Genomic DNA, 16,373 nt, shown 5'->3' on the forward strand with positions numbered 1-16,373 from the left:
CTATTGGTATAAAAAGTCAGCATTTACATTTATGACTCATATGGAGACACATGGGATTACTGAGTGTACCTTCATTTTAAAAAATGAGTTGTTAATAATATTGTATGGAATTGTATTGTATCTAGAAATTCTTTCATGCCTTTCTCCAGTTTCATTTGAGTTCCCACAGAGTTTCATGCTACAGATGTTCCATTGTAATTACAGTTACCCAAATAATATGTTTTTCCCAGCCTTGGTAAAAAAAAACAACAACTATATACCTTTTGTTGCCATAATTTGGTATTTTTCACTATGGAAGCTTCTTGTGTTCTACAGAGCTATTTCAATTCAGCTCTATTCTATGTGGAGACTCAACAATTTCAGGATAACTGTTTGGATGGATTCACTCCATTACTTTCATAGTAACCGAATAGTCCACATTAATGTATCGACATCTCAAAGATGCATGGAAAATTTAGATCCTGAAACAAGCTCCAAAACAATCAGTGCAGTTGCAGTGCTTCATTTTGTCAAGAGTAGAAAAGGAGGGGGGCGGGGGGGGGAATGACCCACCCGGAACTAATAAAGGATAGCAAAGATTATAAATAAGTATCTTTGCACTGTGCCAGCGCTGCCAAGAGCACATTAACAGTAACAGGACATTATTTATAGGTGGGGAGGTGCAGAATGGAGGAGTGGAACATGGGAGGGAAAAACTGGGGCAACATGACAAAAGTGTGAGTGGTGCAGGTGGGAAAGGAAGCCACCACGAGCATGAGGGACTCAATGTGGGGAAAAAAATACTTTCATCCAACCTGCAAGAAAAAGCTTATTAGCAACATATAAACAGTCATCCATCAAGCACTCACTAACAGAAACACTGAAAATCTCAAGGCCATTTAGAGCTTTATATTCATCACGTTGAGTTTATCTTTCTCCCCTGTGAACATTTTTAACATGCATTCTGAATACATCTGTTGTCAACTCGACTGTTTTTAACTATAAATTCAATTTAACTTGCTCTTATCACACAATTAAAACACAATAACATCAGCATCATGAACAGGAGTCCAGAAAAAGACCTTTTTGTTCACTGTCTTCAAGGAAGACGTGCATAAAATGATCATGTTCTGCTGACAGGTCCTGTAAACCAAATAACTGTGTACATACCCAATGTAAGCATTCCAGGCAGCACCACTTCAAGAGAGACACTGGAGGGAGGGAACTTCTTATATCACAAACTTCCATTTCTTTCTTTGGTTAGGCAATTTTTCCTATGTTAAGTACAGAAAATACCATCCAGACTGCTTCCATAACTGTACCCAAGGATTAAGGGCAGTAGACTAACATCGTAATTTTAAATATAGTTTTCAGTGGATTCCAGATGAGGCCTCCAGCTCCAGCCTCCATGGAGACACTGGGCACTTGTGGAGGGACCCAGACTGTTTCTGGCATTTTTGTATGCTGAATTCCCACAGGTTTCAGCCTCTGACCATTAGATATCACTTTACAGCAGTAAAATTCCAAGAGACAAGAAGGGGAAGAATTACTCTATCCTTCTTCATTCCCCACTCACCCTGATGAAAACACCTTTCATTCTGAACCCACATTTCTCTCAAATTTGGATTATTTGCTCAAATGAAGTAGATTGCTAGGTATTGGCAAATTTGGGTATGTATCCAACCGGATTAAAGCAATCTGAATGTACACATATATAATACACGCACATACACAAGCTAGATAGCTAGACAATTCCTCACCATGAAGTAGTTTACCTTTTTATCAGACTCGCTCACGTTTCTCACTCTGACAAAATGCACCAATTTTTAAGCTGGTTTATTACCTTTCTTCTTGCAATTTCAAACACAGGCATTTTGCACACAATATACTACTCAGCGACCTTAGCAGACTCCGTCCTTATCTCCTGCCTTTAAGACAAGCACATCTAAAATAGTCTCAGGAGACATAGTAGCCAAAGTCAGCTTCTATATTACTAACACAAATGAAATGGGAAAATAAACTTGGGTTAAGCTTTATAACCTTCATGGAACAATTCTATTATATTCTTTGTGCAGCTGCAGAACAATAAAGTTGCCATTGAAAAAAGGATCCAAAAATCACTGTACTCAGTTGCGGTAGGATCAAACTATCATTATTATAGTGCTGTCAAACTAAATCAGGGTGCTAACAGTTATGTGCATGTTACTTAAAAAAAAACAGCTGCTCAAATCCGGTGAGATAGATGATAAATAATTCAGTTTGCAGCTTAAATTCCCACCAACTTCATTATGACCTTAGAGTTTGACAGGAATGCCAACAAAGGGAATTTTAGGATGCAGAGATCTTTCACTAAAAGGAAGCACAAAGGATGGGATTAGAGGGGTGGGAAAATACACCAAAGCTGATTTTGCAAAGCCTTCCCTAAGTTAATGGCCTGCTTAGCTTAGGCAGAAATATACAAGATGCCAAGCTTCCCTCTGCAGTTAAGACATCTGAACCCGTTTAGGCAGAATTTGCCATAAAGATATTTTCCTGTGTCCCAAATGGCTGTCCTACGATTAATAGGAGCATAGGGCCACCTCAGCAGGTACCCACGCAGCACAGCACGTTACCAGGCCAACACAGATGACTGCAACTGTCCTCACCTCCAATGACAACTGACATACCAAGAATGACAATTTACATCCCCAGTGGTCCAGGCAAAGAATGAAATGCACAGTGAAATTGTTTCAGCAGACCACGACAACAAAAGTACCACCAAAAAATACATAGGCCAAAAAGGGTCAGGAGTCTGCCTACAAAGCTAAATTCTGGAGCTACATTCTTCTATTTAAAGATTTGCAACAGATTTGAGAGACAATATGTAAAAGACGCATTGATTTCACCTTCATATTCCAAACACACCACGCTTCTTTTGACAGAAACTGAGATAAACTGTGGAATTATTTGGAGGACAAATCCTTCTGACCCTTCTGTAGTTATTTCGCAGGAATGAGCAAAGTTATCCAGTTAGATCTATCACACAGTATAATATGGTATTAAGAAAGTGTTCCAAAAATCCCAGTAGTGGTAACAAAATGTATGTAAACGAGCAACTCATGCACTAAAAATATTTTACAGTACTCATGCACTGAAAATATTTTACAGTAAAAAATCTGCAAAAATATCAGGATGGTATCAAACTATAAGTATAGCTAATAAAATAACATTTTACAAGGCATGCTAAGTGGCTTTCCAAAATTCTGCTATTTGTCACATACATGCAAACTAATAAAAATACTCTGCATGCTTCTCCCCTCAGATTCATGAAATATTTTTAACAAGATATAAATATGACAGGCACATTCTCTCTTCATTGGCATACATCAGCATACTACTGAGAGGGGACTCATTCTCAGACCATGCATTTGTCTCTGAACCAGCAGTATGAGGAAAAAATAGCTCCTTAAAACATTATAAAGAAAACTCTAAACCAATCTTAACCAATCCTTTCTCCCTAGCTTAATGAAGACAACACTCCTCATTACTGAAGGCATTATGAAACACACGTTTCACATCCTGATTATTTTCTAGGACTCTGGTATGTAGTATTATTTCATCCCTTGCTCAGTCACCCTCCTCACAAAAAATAATTTTTATCAAGTTCGTGGGATGTTGTTGCGAGCTCAAACCATTAAGCAGTCACAAATCAGAGTCCAGCCGGAGAAGGTAATAAAGACAGACGATAAGTTATGCTATTGCAGCCGCACTTCAAAAAAAAAAAACAAAACAGCATTCACCACAGACAACTGGTGGTAGAAACAGTGCACAAATTTTGCTACATCTATCTACACTCAGAATTCTTACTTCCAACACTCCCCTTCTCATGTCATTAAAGCTCATGGAAATATCGTCCCTTGATTCCAATGGAATTTAAAAGCTAAATTGCATTTAAAAGGTAACACCTTTTAAAATAGGTCTTTTTTAAAAGAAAGTAAAGTCTAAAGTGAAATGAGAAAGAAACTGCACCAAGATGTCCTTTAAGCTACTAAAGCAGCATCTCAACAAACCTGCCTGGCTGTTTTTGTAACATGGAATCCATGTTAATTTGTCCTGAACAAGCACCTGAATGTAAGATTTTTAGGCTTTATGGACCGGAGCAGTGATTCTTATCAGTGAAACATCATGTATTATTAAATTAGTGTTACTTTTCTTGACATCTATTACAAGGACTTATTAACATTTAATTTGTCTAGAAATTGCTATTCGTTGATGTATCCAATACGAATACTAGAAAGTCCCAACAGACAAGGTATATACAAAAGGAAGAGGGAAAGTAATAATATATCACTGCCATTTCCTTAGCAGTCAATGTAATCCTTGTAATAACAAGGAAAGCAGCCTAGCGTTAAAGGTGGAAATGGTGAGGACTTGGGAAGGAAAGACAAAAGCCTTCATAAAATTTGGTTTGAAAGAGGCACCATGTCGGGATGCTCTACGAACCACAGCTGCACTGCTAACACACGTAATGTACAAGAGAACATCACAAAAACTAGCTTGGAGTACCGCCGGAGTAAACTTTCTTGTTGGAGTGCTCCTACCTGAAAGGAGTGGGGCACGGGGGATAACAGATGAGACGATACACCACATCCCAGGCAGCAAAGAGAAGAATCCCTTGTAGCCAGAAGCACAGGTTGCCACGAGTTTTGGCCCAGATGTCACCTGGCCGCTTGGCTCAAGGCAAGGTCACAGGAAAGTGGCACAGCTCATTCCTTAGAGATAAAGCCTGCGTTAACAAGTGTAAGGGCCCGTGATTTAAAATAAACGTTGCATCCCATTTTTCAAACACAGAAACATAACTAAGTGTGAAAGAAGAGGCAGTATTTATGAGTTATGGCCATCAGCAGCAGTGGTGTCTATGTCTGTATTAGAAGACAGATTCAGTCTTCACGGTTTGAGAGAGGATTTGGGTTTCTTACTTGCCAGCATTTGTAGCCTCCTACATCACTACTTTCACAATGGCCAGCCCTCCACCTAGCTGGGTAGCGAGAGCTGTCCTCCAGAGAAGCCAGGCTCACCCTTTTGACTAAATTACTGTCAGTCAACAGCATCAATATAAATGTGTAATTAGTGTGCTTATTAAATGTTCAATTTAATCATACAGAAAGTGAACACTATGATGTTTCTATGTAAAATACAGCCTTTTTCAACTGTAAGCTTAAATATTTTTGGTGATATTATTTATGTGCCATCAAAAAGTTCTTAATGTTAACGAAAAGGGACCAAAAAAGCAATGAACAGCAAGAAGGAAGCTCACTCTTCTTTGGTGCTGCTCAGGAATAAATTATTACACCAGATGCAAAGCAAGTGGGATAAAGAACCACTATCTAATTTTGCATTCATACTGGGTGTATATACAAGACCAAAGATAGTGGAAGTCAGCGAAATAAGCTTAAAATACTATTTTAATTAGATTCTCCTTTAGTAAGGATAAAATAGTTATGAACATACAGAATGTCCTTCCAGGACTCAGATTTACTTCTCCTCATCTTCCAAACAGAGCAACTCCAAATCTTTGTACAATGCTCCTTGAAAGTTGCACAAATTAAAACAATTTTTCTCTTAAAATGTCCTTTTTATAATCTCTTGTCTCCCCAACACACTGGATTAACAGGAACATACTGGACCTTGCAATGGAAAACATTCCAGAGGCTTCTTCTATCCACTTGTGTGTTCACTGTGGCAGGGTCTATTGCATCTGTCCCAAACCTAAAAGTTAAAGTGTAGTTCAAGCACCCAAGTAAAACAGATTTATCCATAATGTATCTACATTGAGAGTGCTGGGATACCCACTGAAGTCAGTTCAGAAACAGAAGAAAGGAAGGCACAAAGATACTGGCTTTTAAAGATGACAGTAAAAGGCATGGCCTATTAGCAGATTTAGAAAATCCACACAACACTGCACAGCAGTACACTGATAAATAACTTCAGCTGCATCAGCACTGCAAATACGCACTCCTCCTCTTGAATGGAAACCTGGACATTAAATAAAATAATTCCATCACATATAAAGCAGGCATATGTGAACAACTCATTGCAGCAATTAAGAAAACCCAGGTGGCTCATGTTTGTTGGTTTAAAAAACACCTTCTCATTTAGTGGTATAAATCAAGAGTAATGGCATTAAAAATTAAGAAATCAAACCAGTACGGGAAGAGAAGCAGATGCATTTAGAGTTATCTAGAAAACACAATTTCAATCTCAGGAGAATCTCCGACACTTCAACACTAATTTTAATGTCAAAAGAGGAGGCAAGTCAATATATAATACATTGTAGTATAATAAATAAGCCTGAAACTTATAGTATAATAAGTATAATGTATATATGAAGTATAATAAATAAGCCTAAGCTAAAAATGCTTAAATTGTTGTAGCTCTTTGCAGAGTGCTTTGTTTTGCAACACTGATTAAAAACAAGCCATCTTCATTTGAAATGTTCAGCATTTTCAAACCTGAAGAGTTTGAGGTTGTTCTGAACTTTCCTATCGAAAAGTAGGAGTTCATTCACAAATCATCATTTATTAAGAAAAACATGCAACTATCAACAGCTCATATCTTAATTAGGAGGATTCTTGTATAAACATTAAGACTACTGTATGGCTAGTTTTGTTAATGAATGATCATTCCACCATTCCACAACGTAATCAGTGAACTATGTTAACAGTTCTCCTTCTTGTCACATGAAGACAATTTATCAGGTAAAGCACTGTTTCCCTAGGTCCTAGCTTCTTTAGTAGCTCACTTATAGAAGGAAACTATAACGATTTTCTTATTATGAATTAACTAAGACATAATTATATAGTTTTCCCCTGTGTATAAAAAAAACGCATTCATGATTCATCTTCCAAGATAGTATCTCTTCATCCCAGAACTCATTTATATTTATGGCATATTATAAATGTTCCTTACAGCAGCTACCATGTATTTATCAACAGAAACCTCGAGTTTATTCAGACATACGCAGAGAAATGTGATCTATTCCGCTCCTTTTCCTTCACCAGCATAGCGGGATTTCTCTTTCCTCTGAGCCCTCTAGCATGATGCAGGATCATTTGCAGCTTCTGGCTTTGGGTCAGGCCCACACGGCACAGATATAAATAAATCTATGCCATTGACAGATCATGAGTAAAATGGTTCTTAAAAGAACAGAAATCAGCCTAATATTTCATTCAGTATTTTTAATATTTTTATCCCACCTTCTTAATTTTGAGTTCTGCTAATTCCTCACAGAAAGCCTAAACCAGCTAATAACACAGAATCTGTCATCTTGGACCATGCAGGAGTTCTGAGCATCACATCCCTTGTCTTGTGACTTGTGTCTGCAAGGTTCTTAGCCACTTTCTACTGAAGGAGAAAGTTCCGGTAAGGTCAGAAAAGCTTCAGAAAACCTGAATACTTGAAGACTGCCCTTAAAGCTGCTCTGCTGTGGTATGGTGTGTAACCTGGCATAGTACTGCTATGAAAAAAGACCTGTGAGAAGCCTTTCCCTGCATGCAGAGTTGTCACCTTTGCTCCTGTCTTGCTTTCCCTTGCAGCACAGCTCTGTCCTTTTGCTCCCCGACTCTTGCTCTTCGACTTCTCAGAAATGTTGGTAGCCTCTGATACCCTATCTTATCCATCCTAATCAACTTGAGACAGCTGACAATGACATAAAGCACTCTACATCCAAGAAGACAAGTTATGTCTAGCAAGGTAGATATAACTGGGGAGATTTTTCAAACTAGTTAACGCCACATGAAGAAAAAAATGTCACTTTGATCAGAATTAACCATGAAACAGGCAAGAAAATTGTACATTATTTGAGGTGTACAATACATGGCTTTGAGGAAGAGTTTGCCTGGCTGAATCCTACTTGCCAGCATTATGCACGCCATGCTGGTTGCTGATCATTTTCTGCAGCATATGGAAATACCAGCTAGGAAAATCAAGCAAAAGCCTTAGCCAGCGCGGACAGTGATCTCCTAATTAAACAGGTTAACATCTTTCTCCCGTTTACGTAAAGAAAGAAGATAGCAATCAAGATGTAGTCTTAACTGCTGAATGAAGCGAATGCCAGCGTCCCCAGTTTCTCAGAGTAAACTCCAGGGATGAGAATTATTGTGAAAAACTGATTTGCCTCTGTTTTTTAACAAAGTATATATATACAGCATGTGTGCCTGAAGACAAGCGTTTTTCCCTAACAGCCATTTTCCTAGCAACATCTGCTGGTTTTTCATCTGCTATTTGTGCATGCAGCCTACTTACTCACATTATGTCCCGTAAATAATGCATATCTTTCTATTTATTTTCACTTAGCTGGCTGAAATGGGTTTTCTTCAATAAGCAGCATCCATTTATGAAATGCTGCAATAAAATTTAACACATCTCCCTGATAGCCTTCTGCATCTTAAGAAGTTGTGGAGAGTGGAGCTTTATTCCAGGTAAATCAAGAACCTTACAATAAAGCTAAAACTGATAGCAGAAATGGAAAAAAAACGAACAAAAATGCATTCAAATTGAAAAGACCTTAAGCCATAGCTGGCTGACTGGACAGGGAAGGTGGTCAAAGACTGCCAGTCTATAAGCAGTGTTGAAGGGAAAGCGAGACTGGCTAAATCCAAAGGATTCAAATTCAACTTGTGCTTTCCCACTGACCTCAATTAACCAGCTGAAGACTATTAAAAACAGTGGGAGAATGAAACTACAGCATTGTCTTTAATACGTTTTAGATCAAGCTCAAAAAAATTAAAACATGTGGCCATAGGTCACAGCTCCATGCTCTGCTCCCAGCTTTGCTATCCACCAGCAAGGAAAGCCGGCCCATCTTTCTTTGCTGTTACATTCTCCAGGGCTTCCAAGTGGGCCTTCCACACCCACCTGCGGTCTGTAAAGTATAAGAAAAACCTTGAGTGAAAGGAAATACATAAATGCAAAGGGGGAATATTTGTTTGGGAGTTTACAGAAATTCATATACACTGCCCGTACTACTCTCTGCTCATACAGCTGTGTGGCATGGGAGATGGAATTCGCTATGCAGTGGAGTACACCCACAAACTGAAGCATTCTTCAAATTAAAATGTGTTTCATCTAGGCAAGACTTGCCTATTTTGTTTCACTGAAATTCTCAGGGTTTCTTTTGCTTCAATGTGCCTTCGTTAAATGCATCAAGACCCCAGTCATAAGAGAGCTGACAAACAATGCTGTGTTCCAGGTTTCACATTTATTTCCTTGTTTTTCTTATTAACCAGCTCTTCCATCTGCACTTAAAAATGAAAAAAAATCACCAAAACTTTTAATTCAAATGCCAGCCTAAATGATAGCCTCAACATTCAGATATTGGGTGCAAACAGCTGACAATCTAGTAGACTATAACATGGAGTCACTGCATTATCATACCTCTTAGAGGCCTTTCTCTGGGCTAGTGAAATTCACTGCAACTAAATACATCTCTCATAGCCATGCACATATATACAGGAAAAAACTTTACTAATTTTCAAGGAAAAAAAAAACCTCCTTCATTTTTATTTAGATTTCTGAAGTCTGATTTGAAGCAGTGTTTTGAGCTCCTCCCCATAAGCTTGTCAGAAGACAGATAGAGCTAGAATGAATTAAACTATATTTATAAATGCATTCTGAGCAGCTTTGCTCTACCATGTATTTCACTACAAAGCACATCAAACAGGTGTTCAAATTCAAGCCTTAAAGTGGTCTCAATAATAATCAAGACTGGAATTCATAGGCTAAAAGTGAACCACACAGTCAAGTGCTTTGCCGAATGAGTGTCTTGGTGAAATCAGTAATTTCAAATTATTTTAAAGTACTTGAAATTTATTCTATACAGTGTTGAGAATCTCACATACTGTCAAGATTATAATTACACTATACAGTGTATAAAAACAGTAAAACAGTCCCTGACCAAAGGTCTGGCAGTCTCATTAAACAAAAGCAGCAAAAAATGAGAGAGAAAAGAGATAGAGAGGCGGAAACTGAACTGGAATAGAAACCAAGATTTCTAATGTTTAGGTTATCAACAAAACCATACTGCCTTCCCAGGCAAACTTTAGTGGTTATTCTAACAGTTTCTGGGTGGGCACAATATACAGACAATGCTAATTTAGATTTCTGAGAGTCTCCTAAAGAATTCCTTGAAATTAGTTGGGTCCCATTGCTCCTCTGAGAAATGTGGGCCTTTGAAATAATTCTATTTCATCTCTACTTAAAAAACAAAAGAAAAAATCAGCAGCTCTACCACTATGCCTTCGGCAAGACTTTTTCAATTTCTTTGGAAGAATTATCAAATAAAGGAGGCAGATGAACCTAAAAAATCGTGTAAACCTGTAAGTTAAATACATATGCTCAATATGCAGGATTCAGAATCTTGATTAAGTATTTTCAAATCTATTATACATACTTCTCATTATTCCATATTGAAAAGAAAAAATATTATAATATATTACAGGAATAGTAATAGGATATTTATAGAAATTGCAGAATAACTTTTGATAAATACACTGTATTATGATATACAATGATTCTGTATGATCATTTGAAATATCCTGGAAAAGAAAATTAAAACCTACAAACTCCCTTTTTGCCAATTTTCAGAAATATTTTGCAATGCTCAACAAGTCTTGGCAACAAAGAATGAGGCTGCTCCCCTAGCAAATCAAGCAGAATGCTCTTTACAGGCTGCTTGGTACTCTAACCATGGCTTTTACTGAGGAAAAGGAATTTGCCAGACAGAAGCCCACTAGACACTAGACAAAAGAAATGCTTTATCCAGTGAGTACTTCATAGTTATTGACAATGTCAGTCATTTACTTCTTGCCAGAAAAAGTGAATCATATTGAGTCATTCCAAGATCAACAGCATCCATTACTATCTGGCAGTAAAAGACAGCTCTTCGTTACTCACCGGGTTTAATAAGCACTGCAACGTTAGTTCCCATCTCCTGGCCAAATTCCAGTTCAGGTAATTGCCTCCTGCCTCCCCCAATTCCCGTTGCGATTCCTTTAGGTCAGATACTCTTCAGCCTGCTCTAAGCTGCCCATGCACTGTTAAACACTAGAAGTGACTACTTTCAATGAGTGAATTACACAGTGGGCCAAAATCTCCAGTTTTCTAAAACTAGAATTCACAAAATGCCTGCACGTGATGAAACATAACTGAAATTTTCAGTAGAGCCCACTGGCACGTGTGAAGCATTTTGCTAAATGCTACTGGGTCACTCAGTACAGTTTAATTAATTCTGAATTCCTTCAATGCGTACTTTATCATGTGCCTAAGTGTTTTGCTGGCTTCCAGGCCTCAGCCAACAGGATCACAGTCAAAATGAAATGTGTTATACTTAAGTGTATTTCACCGGATATCAATGGGATGTCTCATGAGCCCCAAACCATGTACTTGCTTCAAGCCTTCTAAAGAACATGACCAAGCTGTGCATTCTTCTCTTCTCTGCCACGAACACAGGGAAAATAAGGATGTGCCAAAACTTTCTGTTGTAAAGCATCAAACTGTGACCATCCCTGGCCAGCTGCTCTCATTTTACCATCTATTTCTGCCACCTCTTCCTCTGAGAATATTACATGTACAGCACTCAAGGTCAGTGCCACAGCTCCACTGGAACTCCCTTCGAAATTCAAAAGAAAGAGAAAGGAGCAATAATGGTCTAACTGGAAGGAACTACCAGTTACTCTTGATAGACCTGTGTGGTCTGTCCCTTTTGGCTGTGGAAAGCATGTTTCCCAATTAACTGTGAAAATTGCATATACATACCTAGAAGTCTGCATCTCCAATACACGCAATGCTGAAAGACAACGGGATCTTAATGTAACTAGATAAGCTTTAGGCACAAAAAAAAAAATCTTCACTATACGTTTCTGATTTATTCCCCAAAACATTCAACTACATAATTTCAGTCACTTTGTCTATTGGTTAAATTTCAATACTTCCTCCCACATACAAGAAAGAAAGCAGGATTCACACCTAGCAGAGAAGATCATCACTTTCACTGACCTTTACATTACAATCACAAATTAATTTTCTTTCATTATTTACTGTTATAGTGTTCTTTTTTATTAATTTGAGCGTTTTGATAATACCACATTAATAATAAAACTTTAAAAGAATTTCAAGTAGCGTAAAGACACTTGATTAAGTCTCCGTTACCAGTAAAACAAATGATGAAAACTACTTCTGTTGGAATCAGAATATCCTGAGATCCGGTCTCATATCTGGTTTAGTCACAAAGACACGCGCTTAGTCCACAATACACCATCATTAATATTTTAGTGTTAATTTTTGAGGTTATCAATATGCAAAAGTCTTTTTCCCTTTAGGATAAGTACTTCGTTTGTCACACTTTTATTAGTCTTCCAATCCCTCTCTGAATTCCAGCGCTCAGCTTCTACTTCATATTGCCCCATCTCAAAGGGCAACTCAGCTTCTACTTCTTCATATTGCCCCATCTCAAAGGGCAACAAACAGGTTTCCTGAGAGTTGCAGAGGAGAATCCCAAAGAACATGCACTCATGAGAAAACACCATTTCCTCTTAAGAACAAGCAGTCAGCTGCGACAGTCCCTCGGTGCATGGGACTGGCACAGCAGCTTCTTTTCCTACAGAATTAATGAAGAATCAAAGCCAAAGTGTGTCCAGGTGGACAAGGCAGCCCAACCAACTCATCATTACATCAGCTGTGTGACACACTCCAAGAGCAGTTCCAGAAGCCATAACAACAATTACCTCATTTGCCTGCAGTTTCTGCCAAGAAATGAAATATTGCCACTGATAAATATCTTCCATTGCCTACTATCTGAGTAGCAGAAGCAGGACAGGAGAAATAATTTGTGAACTAAGCTGTTTAAATATGTCAAATGTAGCATATAGAAAGTCAGATATAGGCCAAAAAAATTGTGAGGAATAAAATAAAGCACATCTCTCTAGAACCTCAAATGCATTTGTCAGGCCAAGGGCTCAATTCTGCGTTACTTCACAAAAAAATGCTTGGAGAATGTGTTCCTTTTATACTGTCAATCTCATATGACACAAATCCCACTTGTTTCCTTCAATAACAAAGACGGTTAGTCCCAGACAAGGTCTGAAGCTGCCTTGGAAGTGCTAGAGCTCTTCAAGTTCAGAGCTCCTTTTAAAAACAGGAAGATGCTACCAGGAAGTTTTCAAAGTAATAGCAGGAGCTAAGCATAAAACTCCTTTTAAACTGTGACCATCTGATATCATACTATAAATAATTTTGTAACAACAAAAAAACCTCGTCCCCTTAAAGAGGAAGATGGGCTTTGCATCTGAGGCAGTGGCACTCAGATTGAAAGTATCTGGGCATGGTTCCCAGCTCTGATGGACTATTACAATGACATCTGGGAAAATCATGTGAAGCTCTGAGCATCACTCCCTCTTCTTGCAAACAAAAATCTCCAAAAATCGTCTTTCTTGTTATGTTACTTTAGACTATAAACTCTTCATGTCCAGAAACCCCTCAGAATTTATAGATATAGCATCTGAACTAATCATGCTCCAGTTGTTGCTGGATGACAGATGCAATAGAAATAATAACAAGTTACTGTGCATGCCAGATAGAACGAAAAAAGAAACAGACCAACTTATCACTTAAGCTCCTCAAAGTGAATTTAAATCATTTCAGCAGTCATTATTTTTTCATATTTTTTCAGCTATTTGACATCTTGAATCCACTTAATTTATTCCAATCACAAGGTTTTAGAAATACACCTGCCAACCAATAATTAACTCAAAAAGAATGACTCGATGTCCAAGTGGAGACCAGTAATGAGCAGTGTTCCTCAGGAGTCAGTACTGGGACCGGCACTGTTTAACATCTTTGTCGGCAACATGGGCAGCAAGATCAAGTGCACCCTCAGCAAGTTTGCCGATGCCACCAAGCTGTGTGGTGCTGTTGACACACCGAAGGGAAAGGATGCCACTCAGAGGGACCTGGAGAGGCTTGAGAGGTGGGTCTGTGCAAACCTCCTGAGGTTCAACAAGGCCAAGTGCAAGGTCCTGCACATGGGTCAGGGCAATCCCAAACACAGATACATGGGCTGGGCGGAGAATGGATTAAGAGCAGCCCTGAGGAGAAGGACTTGGGCGTGCTGGTTGACGAGAAACTCAACATGACCCAGCAATGTGCGCTCACAGCCAAGAAAGCCAACTGTATCCTGGGCTGCATCAAGAGAAGCGTGGCCAGCAGAGTGAGGGAGGTGATTCTGCCAGCTGGTACAAAGTCTCAAAAGCGCTGTTGCAAGCTATATTCAAAATGAAACCCCTACAGGTCTGGTAGATATTGCAACGCTTTCTCTAATAACAGCAGGTAAGGAGTATCTACCCTGGACTGCTGCATTATCCCTCATGTCTGTCTAAAAGAAAACAAAAAATGAGTTATTAAAGTCACTGTTATTTAATAAAACTAGAACAAGTAAGTAACATCCAAAATCCTAGACTTTCAAAGACTGCAAGGGTTTCTAACCTCATGATATTGTTCTCCTCTGGTTACCTACGGGTGTGCTATATCAAATCAGACATGATGTAATGTGACACGCCAGAACAGTGTGACTAAGCACAATACAGAGTGCAACAGAAATTTTTACGCATTCTTTTTTATCTTTCTAAGGTAACAGACTTGCAGTTTCTGGAAGGTTTGGAAAGCGTGGGAGCTGTTTGTTTTGTTTTCAGCCCTTTTCAACCCATTGACCTGCACAGCGAGATGAAAAAACATTCTGCAAATGTGCTGGATAAAAATATTCTGCATGTATTCAAGAACATTTCAAGACCTCTCTGTATCTTAAATAACAATACAGCATAAGATCAAATATTTTTCTTTTTGTTATTAATAATTCTTTTTAATCTATTAGAAGTGTATACAAATAAGCAAAAAAATACCACAGATATTGAATGATAAACCAGCCAGACTTTAGAAAACATTGGTTCATTGCAGTTGCATTGCTGTTACAGTATTCTCTCTCATAGATTGCAGCAGGAATAAAATACAAAAATTATCCCCAAAGACACTCAGTCTCCACTGAAAAAATAAGATATTCCAAACAGACTTGCAACTGAGCACTCAAGATCTACAAGGGTAAAGAAATACAGAGTTTATATACCAACAGGTCACTTAAAAGGCATGATGTTATAACCCAGAAACAGAACAGAAGAATAAGGTGGGGGAAGCATTTGAGGGTGGTGGGTTCAGAAGCGATACAGAGCTACACAGGCACCACTGAACTGCACAGCTGGCAAAGCACAGTGCTGCGGAGCACAAATATGGCCAGTGTGCTCCACTTCATTAAGAGCATTCAAAACACAAAGAAAACAGCCAGCTACTCATGGCCGTTAAAAAAAGAAAGACTATCCCCACTGCAAATTATCTACCACAGACTAGAATAAGATTCCAGCTCCAGCTTGTAGCTGAAACGGAGAAGGAAAGCATGATCCTCCCCACCTATCTATTTCTTCTTCTTCCTTCCCCTTTTTCTGAGCGTCATCAAAAAGAAATGCAGCTATTCAGTTAAAGGCTGTTTTTTGACAATAAGTTCAGTCAAGTCTGGAAATCGCCACACAAGGGCTGCAAGTTGCACCCTCCCAGAACAAGGTCAGGAGCTGCTGTAGCGACCGCATCCCTGCAGTGAGGTGCACTCACGGACCTTGCCTAGGAAGCACCATCCTCCTCAAACCACACACATGCTTTTGCTGGAGGCTGCTCCCCATGACCGGGGAGTGAATTCGAGCCCCCCAGAGCCTGCTGCATGGAGGGACAGACCCTGCCTGCTGCACTAGCTGAACAAGCGCTGCCTCTGCACACCCTCCTCTCCGCCGCCACCAAGAGCAGCCACCTCCCAGGAACCGGATTCAGCCCCCACACTGCTTTCCCTGATACACAGACAACCAGCCCTACACAACCTTTTTCAAAACATATATCCTGGCACAAAACTGGGCACTGCTGCCCCTACTAACACCCATGGATGGAAAAGGAAAGTCCAGGAAACCCTGCTGTGCAACATGCCAGCAAGACTGACGTTTTTGAAATAACTAAACACAAAAAAATTATGTTAAATTTTAAATCAGGTTAATCTATGCTCAATAATTATGCCATTAGCAATGCAACATTAAGCCTCAGCCTCTACCTTAACACTTTTCTTAATCTTATCTGTCAAAAAAATAAATAACAATAAAGTACATATAAACGTAGTACAAATATAGCTGGGTACCTCTTGTCCAAAAATCCAGAATCTGAAAAATTCAAATACTCAGTACCCAAACCACAATAGAAAATAAAAAAGCTCATCTTAAACATTCAGCACCAATTACACAGAAGCCAGAAGGGGAAAGAAACAAATAACGGGAAGA

At 38.9% G+C, this 16,373-nt stretch overlaps 1 long non-coding RNA gene across 1 annotated transcript in view; it reads right to left on the minus strand.

Moving 5' to 3' along the window:
* LOC142365309 (uncharacterized) overlaps positions 1–4,717 on the minus strand; it is a 44,168-nt gene extending 39,451 nt beyond the window's left edge. Inside the window, exon 1 of the long non-coding RNA XR_012766416.1 lies at positions 4,560–4,717. This is a non-coding gene — a long non-coding RNA (uncharacterized LOC142365309). The remainder of the gene's footprint in view (positions 1–4,559) is intronic.
* Positions 4,718–16,373: the final 11,656 nt, after the last annotated feature.

The sequence above is a fragment of the Opisthocomus hoazin genome, chromosome 2, assembly GCF_030867145.1.
Source record: "Opisthocomus hoazin isolate bOpiHoa1 chromosome 2, bOpiHoa1.hap1, whole genome shotgun sequence".
NCBI lineage: Eukaryota > Metazoa > Chordata > Aves > Opisthocomiformes > Opisthocomidae > Opisthocomus > Opisthocomus hoazin.